Genomic DNA, 13,845 nt, shown 5'->3' on the forward strand with positions numbered 1-13,845 from the left:
CAAAGTAGGGATTTTCAGGAGAGAATTGAGTTCTATCAGGCCCGGTGTTAATGAACTTATTCAAAAATAGATCTAATCAGGCATGTGGTGTGTGTCTGTTCGTAAAAAAAAATCTGTTCTCCACTGTCCTGATTTTAATATGCAGATTTTTACTTTAAACAACCAAGTAATTATACCATGATCCGAGACAATAATCTCTCTCTCTCTCTCTCTCTCTCTCTCTCTCTCTCTCTCTCTCTCTCTCTCTCTCTCTCTCTCTCATATTTTCTCTCAATGCCTCTCTTAACCATCTGTGAAATGTTTTTTTAAATAATATTCAGTTTTCCCTCAGCAGTCTTGTGAGATTTAATGAATTAATGCTTATATGGAATATTGATCACTTCTGTAAAGCACAGCATAGGTTAGGGAACTATTGTTGAGGGAGTTTTATTTCTCTACATGAAAATGCATTAATCACCATGATTAAAAGATCATATTATCCTTGTCATTAACTTCTGGATGGAATTATTACTTTAGTAATCAGAGCTAGATCATCTGATTTGGGTAAGAAATGTTCTAAATTCACCCAGAAATCATTCAGACTCTCTTTGTTTTGGTGTTACAATTTAATTCAGGATTTTGCTCATATGGTCAGGATGAAGTTATCAGGTATACCTCAACTCAACAGGCAATTACTAAGTACTTACTAATTGCAAAGCTCTTGCAGAGTAAAGACTGGTCTGCCTTTTGAGAGGTAGTTCCACCTAAGAGTGAAGAATTAAGTGAGAATTCTCTATGCCTCTAAAGTCCATAACCCAACTGACCTCCCAGATTTCAAAGACCTTACATTTTGCTGTTGGTGTACAACAGGTACACAATTTAGTAATTATGAAAAATATTCAAAATAATACAAAGTAATTTCTTGATAGAATATCAATTAATAATAGAGGGTAGGATATATGTCAGGAGATACTGCCTTTTCTCTCTTTTGAAAGAAACTAGTTCTTATGGAAAGTGGAAATGAGAAGGGAATGAATTTTGAGAAAAGAACATCTGCCTATAAAAATAAATGAAAATGAGAGATGGACTATTACATGCAGGGAAAATCCAGCAAACCTGTTTGATAAGAAGAGAAAGTACGTAAGAGGAATACTATGAAATGATTAGCTTGAAAGGTGGTAGTCCTAATATAGGATTTGGAATTTTAGTCTAAAAAGTTTGTGCTTTATCATAGGTTTAGTAGAAAGACATAGAAGATCTATGTGTAGAGTCAAACACATGTTTCACTTAGTGAGATTTTAAGAATAGCTCTTTGATAGTAATGTAGTTGAGAAAAAAAGGAGAGAGATGAGAAGGAAGGTAAGAGATAGATTGGGCATTTTTCCCCTATTTCTCTAATTTCCCTTTTTTTTTTATTTAAGACTAACCCAATGTCTAGAAATACAGAGACATGAAAACTGAAGTGTACCCTTCTTGCCTTCAAGTTGTACTTCAAGTTGCACAAGACATTAAGTTCTTCTTAAACTGTGTCTGGAGTAAGAGTTGTTATGCCCATTAGTTTTTAGGAGACTGACAATAGCCATTGCTCATGCAGATTTGTTCCACTGCTCCATACCCTTCCTATACTTGATCAATCATTTAAATTTTAGAGATTTATTTGATAAGTCTATAGTATGTCAGAGCTAACTTATATAAAGTCCCAATAATTAAATTGTTAATTTTTCACTGTGAGAATTTATACATTGGAAATCAACAAATACTAACAATCAGGATATGTTTTATTGTTTTGTTCAGTGAGGTTTTGAGAAAGTGATGGTGAAAGTGTTACTAATTCATACTAAAGTTAAAACTATACTTTTTCCTTTTAGTAAATTGTTAAACATTTATCAGCACATCCTGAATCAAGTTTTCCAGTAGCTAATCAGAAAACCATTGCCCTATTCCATCCCAGAATTCTTTTCACTTGATCATGAACACACTAATCATGTACTCTTGTATTCATTATCTATTTTTCTTTGTACTTGGGTTTCTCTTTGCTTCATATTAATAGCTTCTCTGACTCAATGTTTGCCCTCTTTTAGTAAGAGATCCAAATATTTACAGTATAGTAAGCCAGGAAATAATATGAACAATTCCAGAGAGAAAGCTAGAAAAGTCAGTCTTCTGCAGTTTTCTTTTCTTTTTAGAGCAATATTTGCTAAAGATTAGGGGTAGGAGGAAAATCAAAGATTTCTGTAACACCATGCACATTTGTGACACTTTCTCTCCACTATGTGTCTAATGTGTTTTTCAGATGCTATATATTTATTTCAGATTGAGATCAGAGTTTGCACTTGAATTTTACATATTGAAAAATAGATTAATACAAGATTTAGAATCGTCACTCCTATCTATAGGACAGCTAGGTGGAACAGTGGATCCAGATCCTCCAGTAAGGAGGATCTGAGTTAAATCAGACCTCAGATACTAGCTATGTGACTTTTGAGCAAGTTATATAATCCTGTTTGTCTCAGCTCATCAGTAAAATGAGCTGGAGAAGACAAATGAAAATGATAAATTGCTCCATTATCTTTGCCCACAAACTCTAAATGGAGTCACAGAAAGTTGAACAACAACAGCAAACACCTGTCCATAACCTGACCTATTGTGAGTGGGGGTATATAAGTGGATGTGGAAGTGAGTGAATGGAACAGTTTTTGCCCTTGATATCTGTTGGAAGACTGTGGAGCCTGTACTATTTTTAACATTGCCCTAAGTAATACACCTCCCATTATAATATGCTGTAGCAGAATATTGAAATTATAGTGAGAAGTTCTGGGTTTGCATCTTGGTTTCTGCCTTATACAAGTCACAAAATCTACTCCAACTTTTGGATCTACAAAATGAGTAATCCATGTATTATTGAATAGAATATTTCATAATGTTATGCAGTAAAAAGAATATAAGTAATTTTTATTCAAATCAATCAAAATTTATTAATCTTGTATCATTTGTCAGCAGTTGTGCTACTTGCTGGAGAGAAAACAATGTAAAATGGTTTAATATGTTTTTTTTTTTTACCTCAATGGGTTCATATGTGATAAAGAAACTATATGAGGAGACAAGTACTTATCTTCTAGGAAGTGGAATGGGCAATATTTTTTTAGTTTAGGATATTCTAGCAAAAAGATATTATTTCATCTATGAAGACTTTATAAAGGACAGAGTCCCTCTTTAAGGAAGAGACTTTAATCATTATAGAAATGAGAAGAGAGTGTTCCAACTATGGAAAAAATGGATAAGTGTAAATGCAGAGAGATTAGAGTATACTAAATGAAATTAGGGAATAGCTATTTGTCTAGTTTAGTTATAATATCATGTGTACAAAATAAAACTGTAAAGCTCCTACAAAGGTAGGAGTCATATTTTAAAGGTCCTGAGTTGCCAGCTTTTATTTGTATTTATTCTATTTAAAAGAAGGTGCTTGATGGCTTTTGAGAAGCAGAATTCTTTGTTCAGGACAGTGTGTTCAGAAGACAGTTTTGAAATGTATATTGGAAAAAGGAGAAATCAAAGGTAAGGAGAACTGTTAACATGCTATTACAACAGTTCAGACAAATATAAGGAACTGAATTAGGTGCTGTATCTTTGTGTGCAGTGGAAGAGACAAGTGTTGATCAAGACTTGACAACTTCTTTCATGGGGAGAAGGAAGAATCAGCATTGATAATTATGAGAATAAGTATAACTTCAGTAGAAATAGTATAGTTGAGGGGGCGGCTAGGTGGTGCAATGGATAGAGCCCCGGCCCTGTAGTCAGGAGTACCTGAGTTCAAATTCGGCTTCAGACACTTAATAATTACCTAGCTGTGTTGGCCTTGGGCAAGCCACTTAACCCCATTGTCTTGCAAAGAGAGAGAGAGGGGTGGGGGATAGTTGGAAGGTAAAAGATGACGAATCAATTCAGTTTCAAACATGTTGAGTTTGAAGATCAATTTGAGAGTTGAAAGACAGAATGAGTTTTTAGACAATTATTTAAGGAATTTTTAAAATTTAGTATACAAGAAAAATTACTAGTGGCAAGACATATGTGCATGCATTGCTCTGCTCTAAAAAAATTTTTTCAACAAAATAAAATTAAAATAGGTTGGGAGCATTTTGGTATATATATATAAAGTGACATAAAAATTTATTAAAGCTATTTAAAAATAATGATTAAGATCATGTCAAAGAATAGAAAACTATAATTTTCAAAAGAGGAGGGATATTCAAATTTTTAAACTTGAAAAAACACTATTACTTGTAATAAAAGATAAAAATAGTTTTTACAGGTCAAAAATAACTTTAAAAAATGTACCATCTATCAAAATATCAAAAATAATTAAAAGCCATAAGACTCAGTGCTGGTGGTATTGCAGAGGCATAGGAGTACCCATTCACTACTGGTATTCATTTTGAAGAACATTAGGTACTAGAAAAATACAGAAGTTGACAAAAATATAATATCATTGACATATTTTTGATGACCTAATGTGGAAGTCTTGACAAAAATAAAGACCAGTTAGTTTATATGATGAAAGCAAGCAAATGACGTCACAGTTTCTAAATACTTTGACAAGTAGTTTCATCTCTGAATGAAATTATATTTTTCCTAAATCAAACATTTAGCAATTCATAAATCATAAACTTTATCTTACTATAAACACTTAATCTTAAAATTCATATCTGAAAGGGAAGAGAATTTTTTACTGGGGGTAGAGAAAGTCCATTAGTAAACTCCATGGCATAATTAAAATAAGGCTTTTCTACACTAATTGTGTAGAAAATATGCCAAAAAAATGCATTTTTTCAACTCTAGTTCAGTGGTCCAAAATGATAAAGGATTTTCCTTTATAAGGTAAAATGTTATTAGATTTTAGTTGAGGAATCATTTGCTGCTAGTCTAATTTTCATACTTAAGCAATGTGTCAACCACCAGATGCTCTAGTATAAAACTTATTAATGCATTTAATTAGTATTGACCTTTTCCAGTATTCATAATGTCACATCAATACGATAGTGTATTTCAGAAAGGTGCAGTTAATCCAACAGAAGGTGGAAAAGACTATTTTAGCTGAGTTTATCTTTATGCTCACATTATAAATGAAGAGTAAATACTTTTCTCTGGGCAACTTCAGGTAGCAATAGTATTGTCAATGGAGCAATTATTAGTGTGGACAATAAACAATATTTAAGGTACAATAAACAACATTTAGGCCAGTGAGATGATACTGTATACAACATAATAGTAGTTACAGTCAAAATTGCTTCTCAGTCATATTTCCACCTTTTTTTTTTCTTGAAGGGGACAAAATAGCTTTAGCTATCCAACCATAGTTCTGATTATTTACCAAGTAGTATCCCATACCACTTTGAGATTTATAAGGATTGCTTCTTGTGAGGCAGATATTTCTATATATATATATATATATAAACCATGACACATGTGATACATTTATTTAGTTTATTTAAAGGCATCCAGGATATTAGAAATGGGATTGGGTTTTTAATATTTTCTTAACTATTCCTATAAAATATTATGTTAATTTCATAGCTAATTAATAACATTGTGTCCAACATAATATTAACTGCTGACCTAAGAATTCTTGAGTCAGTGTCTGCCATTTAGAAAACAAGATTGCTTCTCTACCTATGACTCCTATTGGTAGCATGGGGCTTCAGTGTTATAAACTATATTACTCTAGGATCAGATTCTAAGTTCTCTTTGGGACTTCTAAACAGTTTATAAAGTGATACTAAATCTTTTTTTTTTAGTCTTATTGCATATTGTCCCATTTCAGGCTAGCCAAATTATTCCTGTTTCCTATGCATGACATTTTAATTTTTTAGTCACTGTTTTTACACAAACTTTCCCCTTCTCTTTCCTCATCTATTCCTCTTAGAATTCTTATTTTCCTTTAATATTTAGCTCAAATGCAACCTTCAACATGAGATCTTTCTATGTTGAAGGTATTTTTTCCTTTAAAAAAAGTAATACATGTCCACATGGTTTTTCTAAATGTAAGGAGAAACAGAAAGTAGGAGAAATTACATATATATATATATATATATATATATATATATATATATATATATAATTTTCTTCTATTATGATTCTGGAGCATAGTGTACACTGCTACCTTCTATCTACTTTACTCCTTCCCTACCTCACTTAGAATTCTGGGATTCAAAAGATTTAAAGAAAACATTAGTTATGGCTACTCTTGATGTGAGTCCAGGTTGATTGTGATCTAATGCCATCAATTAATAGACAAAAATATATTTTTTCTTTAAATTGTTTGCTGAATGAATAGCTGTGACTTTTCAGCAGTTGACAAACCACAAAACCACTTAATGTTCTTATAAGGAAGTTCAAAAGTCTTCTTAAATTCCCAGTATATACAGTCCCTTTAGGCAATCATTTGTATGCAGGAGAAATGGATGCTAAAACCTTTCCTGTCAGGATGGTTTTCTGGACAGAAAAGGTATATCATCTCTATTTGTATTTATTGCTTTCTGGACACCCAAAATGCAATCACTAGTCTGAAATGGTCTTATATATTAGCAACCAGTTTCTAACAGCAGCCAGCCTGAACACCCAAACTGTCTATATATTTTAGAAGTAGCTACATGACGAAATGAATGAGTACTGGAATTGGAATAAAAAAATCTCGAGTTCAATTGTGACCTTAGACACTAACTATAAGACCTTAGACACTGAATTGCTATCTGCCTCGGTTTCCATATCTATAAAATTGGGATAAAGCACACTCTATCTCTTGGCGTTACTGTGGGGATCCAATGATTAATTATTTGTTAGGCATTTTACAAAACTTAAAGTGGTACACAAATACTAGGTATTATTAATATATCATGGTGAGTCTTCTCTTCTTTAAACCAGAAGACTTGTAGATGACTCAACAGAAATTATTCACTACTTTTGAGCTTTTCAGCAGTGGTTTATCTCAAAAAGGAAAAGGATTTCAAAATTAAAATGTTCATATCTGTTGAATTAATTAATTTATTAGCTATATTCTTTATAACAAGATAAATTATTTTTTTAAGTTTAGTGAAAAAATGTAATCTTAGAAACAATGATGGAAACAGTACTGAAGCTGCTTAACACTTCCCTTGAGCAAGCTGATAGAAGTGCTGGAGATTTTAAACCATTTCAACCATGACTTGCTCTGCTATGCCAGTAAAAACTTTATGAACCCTTAATCATTCATAACCAAACACAGCTTCTTCTGTGAAACTAAAAGCTTCAGCATTCATAATTAAGTGACAACAGCTGAATAGGACCAGTTCTATCTGGAAATGAGGACATTGAAAAAATGAATAAATCCACTTTCTACTTCTTTAAGAGTAGTTTCTCAACAGTTTCATTAGGGGAAGTGGGTTTTTCATATTTCAAAGTGAAGATAAAGGCAACTTGTTACAGTTTCTCCTTATCTTCTTTAAGTTAAGGAGAGAGTAAATACTCAACAGCAGCACTTGATATAATGGGAAAAAGACTGAACTCTCCTTATAAGGATGCAAGTTCAAATTAAGACCCTACAATTTTTTTAGTTCTATTACTTGAGCAAGTCACTTCTCAGCACCTTGTTTTTCTAATTTTGAAAGGAGAATTGAACTAGATAGTTTCTAAGTTCCTTTTCAAGATGTTTTGTTTCAGTCAGTTTATCAGTAATCATTTATTAAGCTTTTTTATTGGTAATATGCTACAAAGTGTGCCAAATAGTATTCTTAATGGAAATAGGATTTTATTGGATTGAGGATTAGATATCAGTTTCTAATGGTGTAGTTCTTAATAGCAAGGAATTAAGCTCTACTTTCCATCTCATGAAAAAGATCAAGATGAATGTGTATGTTCACATATATGATTTGCTTATATCCACCTATATTTTAAACATGAATCTATATAAATTTTATGAAATAATGAACATTGAGGAAGTTGTAGTAAGTTTATAAATATAGGAAGTACTTTTAATTCCCCACATTCCTAATCCCACCAGGGACCCATACAGGAGAAAAAATTAGCCATCCACTGAATTTTTTGAAGGTGAGGAGAATCCATTTTATGGATAATACAATTGAAAGATGATTTTGGTCCATGTGGATTGTCTAAATCTGAAAAAATATAATGTAGGAGAAATAAGTATATATTTTCTTTAATTATGGCTGCCTTCTGTCTACTTTACTTTTTCCCTAACTTAGTTTCAGAACACAAAGGATTAAAAGAAGTCGTTAGCTGTGATTACTCTTAGCCTGATTACAGAATGACTGTGATTTAATACCACCAACAAAAGGATCAAATTTTATTTTTCTTTTCAATTATTTGTCAAATGACTACCTGGGACTGCTGATAAACAAACCACAAAACCATTACATTTTCCAAGGAAAAAGCTTCTAAATTTCACATTGTACATAATCTATTCAGGCAATCACGATACTATGGAATGGGTTGGAAATTTCAGTTCTGTCATTTATAACTTGAAAAAACCTTGAGAACTTTCCACTGCACCTCAGTTTCCTCATCTATAAAATTAAAAGATTCAGTGCCTCCTAAGATCACATTCAGCTCTAAATCTATTAGCTTGTGAATCTCTGTGTTTTTAAATAAGAGGAATTGATCAAAAGAAACCATATAGTAGACACTGTGATGTAAGGCTATTAGTTTTCTTAAGGACTCATGGTTAGAGGTGGCTAGGTGGCACAGTGGATAAAGCACCTGCCCTGGAGTCAGGAGTACCTGGGTTCAAATTCGGTCTCAGACACTTAATTACCTAGCTGTGTGGCCTTGGGCAAGCCACTTAACCCCGTTTGCCTTGCAAAAACCAAAAAAAAAAAATGAAAAAAAATGAGGACTCACGGTTAGCAAAGAGGAAAAATTTTAAGAGAAACACTATAAGCTAAATTTCTCAGGAACAAAATGCCAGCTATTTAAGTGTCCTGAGGAGATCAGAGAAAGGATGTTGACTTATTGGACATTTTTAAGTATGTTAGAACCACCATTGAGCTTCGGAGAGGGTATGGCAGAAAGGGAAATTTAAAACACATATATTTCATTAAGGATTCAAAATAATTCATTTTTCTTTCCTATATTGTAGGAAAATATGCATTTCTCTTGAGGGTTGTTTTGACAACATAACATTTATTGTGAAATTGTATTCATTTATCTTATTTTTCCAGAAAGAATACATTTTGTGTTTTAAGGAAGGTGTCATCTAGTCACAGTGGGGGTAATGGTTAAAGTTATTCTTGCAAATCAGCACATGAAAATCCTTTTATTGTATTCATGATGTGTTGAAGAGTAATAGACTTGTTTGGGTGCAGTAAAATAAAATTAATCCCTTCATAAACTCTTTGGAGTAACAAATTTAGTAACCTTTTAGTGGAATCTGTCATTTCTATAAAAAAAGGGGCACGCCTTGATTAAAGTGATTGTTTTCATCTTTCTCTCTGACTCTTCCTTTCTTGGTTAGTCTCTTTATTAGTTAAATAAGGATAAAAGCACTCTATGATTTTGTGATGGATTTAAAAGAATGCTGGATCTGATTTATAATTCAAACAATTATGAAAAAGCCCATGGGCTACCAGAATACAAATACATCAATGTAAAGCATATATTTGTGGATGAAGTACCAACCAATTTGGGTCATTTGATGTACAGATTATATAACATGGAATGTGAGTAAATTATGTTACCTGGAAGATTCTATACAGTAATTGTGAATGCAAGTATGAGAGTGTTGAACTCATCTGTACATCAATAGTTCCCACATACTTCAATCTAACATTTGCCATATCTGATTATTTTTATAACTGACTTCCCAACTATTAATTTCCAAATGAGATGAATAAGAAGAGTTGGATGAGAAATAAAATGTTCTGTGAATTATCTGTATACAACTGACATACCATCTTTATAATGTAAAACTCCAACATTTTTCTTTTGAAAAAATCATTATCAGTTGAAAACATAAAAGTATTAATTTGCATTAAAATGTCTCTTAGTGTGCATTGTAAATAAGTGGATAATGCTTCCATCCTAGGGTCATTTCATGTTGTAATTCTAGATATAATTTCTATTGGACTTTATTAATATGCATTACTTATTATCTTCCCTTTTTTCTGGAGCAAGAACTGGAATAACTGTATCTGGTCTCTAGAGGCATCTTAATTTATAGTGTAAATATCTGGGTGACTTCTATGCTAAATGATAACATCTTTTTTCTTATTAAATTAAATCACTACAATAGAATTCTAACTATGAAATGCACCCCTGTTGGATTTTCTGACCTTGAGTGATGACAGCAGGTAAACTGTTGTCATGTTATACTCATGTCAATGCTTTTGGACTTGTCAATTTTCTTTAATTACAAATCTAATTGACCTTATATCAAAAGCATGATAGGTATACTTTTGAAGTACATATCAATCTGGAATTAGTAATTCTTACTTTCATGATCATTGTTTTTCAATTAATAATATGGATTTAGCATGAAAATTTTTAAATGACTCTTCTGATTAGAATAATAAATGTACATTTGTAAGTACAAAAATGTTTTAAGGAAATTATTCTTACAGATATTCCTTTATTCAAGACCTTTAAAAAGTAGTCTTAAATTTATATGGATATCATCAATATGGATCTATGTCTAGCATAGTTACAAATGTAGAGCCCATATCAAATTGCTTTCTGTCAGGGGGGATTGCTGGAGGGGGAGGGAGTGAGGGAAGGAAAGGAAGAAGAAAAATGTAAAACTCAAAACCTTGCTAAAAATGATTAGTAAAAACTAGAGTAGCATGTAGTAGAAAAAAACAAATTATTTTTAAAAAATAAAAAACAAAATGTTAATTAAACTTTTCTAATAAATCAAATACTTTTTTCCATATCGTAAGTGCCCTTAAAATGAAAGTATTCTAAAATGTAAAAAAAAAAATTCATATGATCATGAAAATCTATGCATTTATAGGCTGTGCTTTCATCTACATGGATACTTTTCCATTAATAAAGTACAATGCCCCTCTGCATTTTAATAAGTGGTCTTAAAGATTTTCCTGGCTAAATATATGTATCACCTTGAAGGCTAACTGGTAATAATCTTTTTCAAATAAATATTAGATGTCTTTAAAAGATATATACAGGGTTGCTTTCATATACTGAATGGTTGTTTCATGGTTTTTGTTCTTTTAACAAACCTTTGGAGTAGGGTTCCCTGAACACTTCTTCCTTCTATCACAGGCAATTGAAGGGGCAAAAATACAGTGAAATATCAATAAAATTTTGTAAAATTTTTTAATTGAGACTAAAAAGTTATTTATCTAAAATGATTACTTTCACTTTTAACATTTTTATTTTGTTTACAATTACATGCAAAAGTAGTTTTCAACATTCATTCATTTGCAATTTACGAGTTCCATAGTTTTTCTACCACCCTCCTTTCCCTTTCCCCTCCACATGGTGGCTAACAATCTGATAAAACTTGTACATATACAATCGTGTTTAACATATTTTCATATTAGTCATGTTGTGAAAAAGGAATTAGAACTAAGGGAGAAAAATGAGAAAAAAAAGAAAAAACATAAAAGAAATTTTAAAAAGTGAACATTGTATATGCTTTGCTATACATTCAGACTCCATAACTTTTTCTCTGGATGTGGTTGGCATTGTCCATAACAGGTCTCTCAGAATTGTCCTGGATCACTGAAATGCTGAGAGGAGCTACATTCATCATAGTTCATCTCACAGAATTGTATGTGTACAATGTTTTCTTGGTTCTGCTCATTTCATTCAGCATCACTTCATGCATGTTTTTCCATGCTTCTCTAATGTTTGATCACTCATGATTCCTAAAGAACAATAGTACTCAATAACATTCATATACCACATCTTGTTTAGTCTTCTCCCAATTGATGGGCATCCCCTCAATTTCCAATTCATTGCCACTACAAAAAAAATGTGAGACTTTCCCCATTTTTTGTGATCTTTTGGGGATATAGACTCTTAGTATTGGTATTGCTTAATCAAAGGGTATACACAGTTTTATTGCCCTTTGAACATAGTTCCAGATAGCTCTCCAGAATGGAGAGCTCACAATTCCACCAAGAATGAATTAATGTCCCAATTTTCTGACGTACTCACCAACATTGATCATCTTCCTATTTTGTCATCTAAGCCAATCTGATAGGGGTGAGTTTGTACCATATAGTTGTTTGAATTTTCATTTCTCTAATCAAATGATTTGGAACATTTTTTAAAATTTTTAAAATTTTTTTACATAAATAAATTTAATTTGAATTTTACAATTTTCCCCTAATCTCACTTCCCTCCTTCCATCCTGCACTTAAGGCAGTCTGATAGTCTTTACATTGTTTCTATGCTCTACATTGATCTAAATTGAATGTGTTGAGAGAGAAATCATATCCTTAAGGAAAAAAATAAAATATAAGAGATAGCAAAATTACATAATAAGTTTTTGGTTGTTTTTTTTTAATTAAAGGTAATAGTCTTTGGTCTTTGTTCAAACTCCACAATTCTTTCTCTGGATACAGATGGTATTCTCCGTTGCAGATACCCCAGAATTGTCCATGATTGTTGCACTGAGGAATGAGCAAAACCATTAAGATAAATCATCAACCCCATGTTGCTGTTATGGTATACAATGTTCTTCTGGTTCTGCTCATCTTGCTCAGCATCAGTTCATACAAATCCTTCCAGGCTCCCCTGAATTTCCATCCCTCCTGGTTTCTAATAGAAAAATAGTGTTCCATAATGTCCATATAGCACAATTTGTTCAACCATTCCCCAATTGATTATAATTGTTTATAATACTTTTATGTCTAAATCCTGTATCCATTTTGGTCTTATTTTGGGAAAGGGTGTGAGGTATTGGTCTAATCCAAGTTTTTGCCATACTAATGTCTAATTTGCCCAATGGTTTTTATTGAAGAGAGAGTTTTTATCCCAATAGCTGGACTCTTTTGGCTTCTCAAACAGCAGATTAAAATATATAGAAATGAGTCCTTTATCAGAAAAACTAATTGTGAAAATTGGTTCCCAGTTTTCTGCATTCCTTCTAATCTTGGCTGCAATGATTTTATTAGTGGAAAATTTTTTAATATAGGCAAAATCATCTATTTGCAATGTATAATGTTCTCTATTTCTTGTTTAGTCTTAAACTCCTCTCCATAGATCCAACAGAAGATTTCTTGTTCTCTTAAGTGATCTATGATACCACCCTTAATGCCTAAATCCTGTACACATTTTCAACTTTATTTTGGTATAGCTGTGAGATATGTCTATGCCTAGTTTTTGCCATACTGTTTTCCAGTTTTCCCAGAAATTTTTGTCAAATAGAGAACTACTGTAGTCGTTGATAAGAGTAGTTTCTTTTTGTACCTACTCTAATCTACTGGTCTGTTACCACCAGGCAGTTTTGATATGACTGTTGCATTATAATATAATTTTAGAACTGAGACAGCTAGGTCATCTTTCTTTGCACTTTTTTCATCAATTCCCTAGGTATTCTTGATCTTTTGTTGCTCCAGATGAATTCTGATATTATTTTTCCTACCTTTGAAAAATAGTTTTTTGGTAGTTTGATTGTATGGCACTAATTAAGTAATTTAATTTGGGAAGAATTATTATATTAACTTCTAACCATGTGTAACTGACATATTTTCTGCTTGTTAGATCTGACTTTTTTGCGTGAAAAATATTTTGTAATTGTGTTCATATAGTTTCTGGATTTGTGTTTGAAGTGAAATTTCCAAGTATTTATTCTTGTTTATAATTATTTTAAATGGAATTTCTCTTTCCATCTCTTGCTCTTGGGATTTATTT

The 13,845-nt window shown here is 31.9% G+C and overlaps 1 protein-coding gene across 2 annotated transcripts in view; it reads left to right on the top strand.

Moving 5' to 3' along the window:
• GPC6 (glypican 6) overlaps window positions 1-13,845 on the top strand; it is a 1,417,939-nt gene that overhangs the window by 225,084 nt on the left and 1,179,010 nt on the right. The gene's annotated exons all lie outside the window — the stretch shown is intronic.

Source organism: Macrotis lagotis, chromosome 6 (assembly GCF_037893015.1).
Source record: "Macrotis lagotis isolate mMagLag1 chromosome 6, bilby.v1.9.chrom.fasta, whole genome shotgun sequence".
NCBI lineage: Eukaryota > Metazoa > Chordata > Mammalia > Peramelemorphia > Peramelidae > Macrotis > Macrotis lagotis.